At 36.3% G+C, this 6,157-nt stretch overlaps 1 pseudogene across 1 annotated transcript; it reads right to left on the reverse strand.

The window, feature by feature from the left end:
• Positions 1-2,244: 2,244 nt before the first annotated feature.
• On the reverse strand, positions 2,245-5,824 carry LOC149239397 (glucan endo-1,3-beta-glucosidase 3-like; annotated as a pseudogene). The gene is made up of 4 exons (XR_016246442.1): positions 5,488-5,824; positions 3,836-5,087; positions 3,086-3,113; positions 2,245-2,722 (listed from the first exon to the last, which is right to left on the reverse strand). The product of XR_016246442.1 is annotated as a glucan endo-1,3-beta-glucosidase 3-like (transcript).
• Positions 5,825-6,157: the final 333 nt, after the last annotated feature.

Here is a 6,157-nt window from a genome sequence, read left to right on the forward strand (position 1 = left end):
AGGGGTTGAGAGTCAAAACCAATTATAGGGGTTCATCTAAGATTTACCAATTCGCGCATTAATCCTATTAAAATCTTTTCATTGGGTTGTCTAGGCTCAATCAAGCCTTGTGTAATGACATCATCTTGCTTAAGGTCAATCTAGGTTCATCCAAGTCTTGCACAAACCTGATGACATCATCTCGTTATTGAGCAACTCATGCTTGTCCAAACCAAACCACACTTATCCGAATCTCACAATTCTAATGACAATATCTCATTGTTAGACAAAATATTCTTCAATCCAATATTTAATATTCTCTCCATACCACAATTAAACACAACTTTTTCTAGTTGATTTTAAAATATAATCACTCTAAAATATATGTCAATACTTTAATGGAGATATAAACTTCTGACCATATAAACAGTTATATATTAATATAATATATAATTATGTTGATTTTTTCTGGTTGAAAATCCAATAACTTTTATATATATAAAGATATAATCTTAAAGTACAAATGGATTTGGAAAATATAAGTTAAATCAATATATCATATTTATGACTTGAAAGCGAATCTGTATGATGGCCCACACAAGAGGAAGGAATTGATATGCCTTTGGAATATTATAATATAAAATCATTATATCATATTATAATATAAAATCATTATATCAGATTTATGACTGACACAAATCTGTATGATGGCCCACAAAAGAGGAAGCAATTGATAACTATCAAATCTGTATTACAATCTAGCTGTATTCCACAAACGTCCAACTCCAGCTCCAATAATAACGATCATATACAGCAATTTCTTAGGCCAGAACATTCCCAGAGAGAATTCCACGGAATCCTTTAACGCTGGATCCCATTATTAATCTCTATCCTTAAATAACAAATTAGTGTTATTTCAAAAAAGTGGACTGTTGTTAATAAAAGAAAAGGTCAAAAAAAACAGGGAAGCCGACAAAGAGAGAGCATGCATATCTCACTGGCACTACAAATTAAAATTCACATGATGTCAGCGCTCTGCCTTTCTAGGAAAACGATATGCACTGCACCTCCCATTTACGCGATGCTTAACTTTTACTGTAATGGCCCCTTGGGGCCTCCAAATGAACATTCTACACGTCAGTTTCTGTGACATCCAGCAATACTCTGGACAAACTATCAAGTCATTTTGTAATTACAGAAGGCTGAGCATCTCAATATGTTCGAAAAAGGCGGGAAGTTTTATGAACGCGCTTTATGTTAGAAAAGGCTGGAAATTTTATTAACTGCGTTAAAACAAGCTGAGGTGCTTAGTCTGGGCGAAAAGAGAAGTGCTTTTATAAAGCATAAGCATAAAACTGTCTTAAGTTGGTTACTGAATTCATTTAGCTTTAGTCTGATCAGATTGTTTTTCCTCTGAAAATCATGGAGATTTTGATAAAATTTGATTGGGATTTTTGTAAATCTAAATTACAGTGGTCAAACTTCAAAATTTTAGGTGCCCAGAGGTTTTTTAATGGTACTAAAACAACACCTATTCATTATAATCTTGCCAAAAATTATATCATCGAAAACTAAAACTTTAACCCATCAAGAAATTTTTAATAAATTTATGTTCCAAAACTCAATACCACATTGAGAGTTGCAATCTACAATTTATAATCTCTTGTTAACCTCACTATATCAGGAATACTTCAAAATTTAAGATGGACTTGTAATTTATGATATACGATTTATCTTTGATCAGGATTTAAAAGGAACTTGCACCAGTTTTACTGATATCAAATTCAAGATGAACTTGTACTTGACAATCTACAATTTATATTTCCTTTTTATCTTTGATCGAGATTTAAAATTTAAAATGGACTTATACCAGTTTTATTGATATCACAAAACACAGAGGGCCCAGGACACCGTTGCACCTTTTTTTCAAACTTTTTTTATATTGCAGTTCTAAATTTATCCTTGGTTACAATTCCTTGTAATCATCAGTATATGATATGTTACAGTTCTGATTTTGTTGCAATCCTTTGTCATCCTTAGTAGATAAAGATTCAAGATGGACTTGTACCATTTTTATTCATATCCCACAGACCACACTCTAGTGATCTCAGCAAAATATTTATCTTTCTGCATAACCTTATTTTATCTGACTTTAAAATGAAAAAATCATTTTCATCCAAAATTTGGAAAATGCACACAAAATAGAAGAGCTAACTATGTTTGTCACCATAATTCTAATACCAAAAATTGGCCATGCCCTGATACTTACAGAATAATATTAAATATGCATTTAAAATGAATAAAACTACATATACTAATTCATAACAAAATTTGAAATCATCTCCTCCCCTAGCAGAATTTAATTTTTAGAAAACTGCAGATGAGAAAAAACGCTTTTAGCAGCCAGTTCATCTCCAGCCTTCCCTTAGACATGACACATTCAACCCATTTCCTTACATGTTGGACTACAGTTTAAGTTGGGTTTTTGAAAGCTGCACCCACCTGTATCAGGTTTTAATTGAATTCCATCAGCCCTGTCGGTCCTAAAGGGCAACAACGATTCCAATCCACTGCACTATTGACTTTTCACTCGAAAAATAATGTATTCCAAAGAAAAAGGGCAATAAATATAGGCCCAGCTTGTGAAAATCCGAGTTGTACTGCACTACTGCTGGCGGTTGAATTTGAAGGGGCTCCGATTGTGGTGTTGGTGGCGTTGGCCAAAGTCCCATTTGCACCAATACTGTAGCCAAATTTTCAAAATTTTCAAACAGCAAGCTAAGTTTCCACTCTAAATAAAATTGTAAAGACAAAATTAATTTTAAATGGTAAAGGCAAAATTAATTTTCATGTTAGATATTTTACGAAACCAGATAAATAAAGGACAACAACTATGAAAGTGGTAAAATTGTAAAGACAATTAATTTTAAATGGTAAAGGCAAAATTAATTTTCATGTTAGATATTTTACGAAACCGGATAAATGAAACACAACAACTATGAAAGTGGTAAAAGTCTCCCATACCGGACAAATGTCAAATACAAAAAGCCTAAAAATTATCCATACGAAAACATTCAATCAACTTTAATCTCAGAAAAGTTCATACCTCCCAGGAAAAATACACGAGTCATGACCTGCAAAACATACCAACAGAGTATATCAATTAGATTCAAAACATACAAACAAGGTATATCAATTAATCTATGTTGGCTTGTTTTGAAGGCTGGGAGAAAGCAAAGAGATCGCAAGAAATGCCCTGTAGATAGGTAGTTTGTTTTGTTTAGAATTTATCTGTATCATATAAAATAAATATAAATAATATATGGTAAGTAATTTGTTTCAATAGAAAGTATGGAAAGTATGGAAAGTATGATATAGATCTATCTTAATTTTAAATCTATTAAATTTCTAAAACGATGAAAATAATTGAGTATAAACTTATATATATCCTTCTTTTATTAAAAGCCCAAAAAAAAAAAAAATTGAAAACAAACCTCTCCATGCTTAAAGATCCCGTAGATATATGTTATCAGTTTTTTTTGTTATCTTCCACTATTAAGTACCCTGACTTAAAGATCCAGTGAATATATGTTATCAGTTTTTTTTCCTATCTTCCACTATTAAGTACCCTGAGGTATCAAAAAATTCCAATACAGACCTCTTTGCACTTAAAAGATCCAGTGTGTATATATAATCCGTCTGCTTTTGTTAGCTCACCCAATCTGGGCTGTAGAGCACCTAGCTTCTCTTAGTGCAAACAAGAGCATATGACTAGCAGACTTAACCAGGAATGTTTCTCTACTGAACAACACTAGGTTCTGCACTATATTTTCAAGGATTGGAAAAGGCAACTTACTTGGGTCAGTAGTGGTTATGGTAGCCACAACGTTAAAGTCACAAGATCCGGCTGCCATTCCTGTCTTGTGGTAGTAGCTATCGAAGGCGTAGGAAGCATGATCCTGGACATTATCAGGATCATAGCAGGACTGACCCTGCAACAAGGCAGAGCAATCAACTTGGCCAGGACCGCATGCCCAATCCAAAGCAGCTTGGAGAAGTTTAGGGTCAACCACTTCCATTGATATGCAATAAGTCTGAATGGCAATGTCATTAGCAAGAATTGTACCAACATCTATTAAATGTAATGTGTACACTAGATATTTATCGGCATTAGAGTCCCCAATTCTGCTCATAAATAGGACCTGATCTCATATCCTCGTTGAATAATTCATAAATGTATGTATTGACTAGAATGCCAGGATCCCTAGGAGTTCCTGTGTTGTTGAGGACATGCCTAACTTGATTACTGTTGTAAGTGTCGGCATTGTCAACTGTGGCAGCAGGTTCACTCGGGTCACCCTTGGAGGGCCACCCTGTCTCAAACACCACCACTGGAATGTTTGTGAAATTCAAGTCGGCCATGGCGAAGTATGCAACATCAATCATGGCATTAAAAACATTGGTGTAATGTAGCATTGTATTGGCATCCACTGCCTCTTTGTTAGTGGGGAGGGGCCGAAAAAGGGCGTAGTCCAATCCCACCACTCCATTGCTTTGCGTGTACACATAATAGGGATAGATGTTGAGCATGAGAAAAGAATCAGTTTTCTATAGAAAATCCAGCATGAGCACAAGAATCGACTTAAAGCTCCCATTGAAGAAGGCCTGAGAGGGTGGAAAGGAATCTAAGATGATGTCAGAAAAATGAGGACTAGAAACCTTGACCTGCCTGTCCAGATTGGCTGCCACCAGAGTAGAATGCAAGAACTTCATGGTAGACAACAGATCTAAGGCAGCATTGGGAATAGTAGTAAGAACCTCGCTACCCACACAGATTCCTTTGAAGTTGGTGTCTGGAAGGTAGGATTCCACATTCCTGTTCACCCAACTAGCTGCAGTGGAGTTTGACTACCTTATCCCTAGCAATTGGTTTTTGGGCACTGTTACTACAACATCTATTCCTGTTTTCCTCAAAGCTGTCAGCATTCCTCGATCTGCATCATAGAGCCGAACATGGTTCACTTGCTGTGTCTTTAGCAGGGCAACTACCTGTGTGGGTGATGGCATATCTGTCACTTCAGTCCCTAAGTTAACTCCAACAAACGCCCCTGTCATCCATTCCCCACCAACAACAAGAAATCAATCAGTCCCATTTCTTCTACACCAAACTACCCATTTCTTTATTTCCAATCCTTTCTCACCCTAAACAATTAGTCCATTCCCCAATCCCAATATTGAATCTCATACAAAAAAATACATTGAACAAGGGTTAGCTCAAAAAAACAGTAAGATCAAAACCCATCTATAAGCCCCTGGCCTTGCTGCTGATTTACACACGTCTAGTGCTTTCTGCAAAGTTGAACATGTTCAACTTCATATTGTTCAGAACCAACATTTGAGTATAATCATACTGATGACTGGACTGATAATGGTTGAAACCAGCAAAAACAGAGTAACAGAACAATAAATTTTTCCTTTGATAAACCCAGGATTTAATAAGTAGCTTACCTCCTAAGCTACCAGGTACAGATGAGAAGAAGATGAGCAGCAGCAGGAGCAGCAAAGGCATGACACGGAGTGGGCTCCCCATTATGACAAACTGGAGTTAACTGGACTTCAATAATTGATCCGGGTTCGATCCCCGTTACCACCTTCGCAGGATCGATCTAGTCCTCTTCCCGACTCAAGAGCAATGGCACAAACTCAAAAACCATAATAGCAATATATTCAGTTCTTCAACAAAAAGCAGAGCGCACCATCACTCCGAATACAACTTTACCTTCTACACTGCTTTTCTTTGCATCGCATCACAGGGGCAGGCGAATACAAATACTGCGTGGGTGGTATTAAAATAGTATTGAGCGCGTGGTCACATGCTTTGGCTCATTCCCTGATGTAACCGTTTGGGGCAAGGAAAAACCTGACATTAAAGGTAGCCGAGCCAATGGCATACGACCACTGCAATTCCTCTGAGGCGTCTATTCGGACGCGCATATTTTACATCGAAGCTTACGTCCACCACGTCAACGGTTATATTCTCCGTTGCACTGTTTTTCACTTTAATAAATACTATTACGTCCTAGTGGACCCCACCACTGCACGGCTTTAAATTGGATTATATTATTTGGAATTTTAAAATATACTTACGTATTTATTTATTCTGCCCATATAACAGGAT

The sequence above is a fragment of the Pinus tabuliformis genome, chromosome 8 (genome assembly GCF_031772625.1).
Source record: "Pinus tabuliformis cultivar Carrire ecotype Pingquan chromosome 8, CPIR1, whole genome shotgun sequence".
NCBI lineage: Eukaryota > Viridiplantae > Streptophyta > Pinopsida > Pinales > Pinaceae > Pinus > Pinus tabuliformis.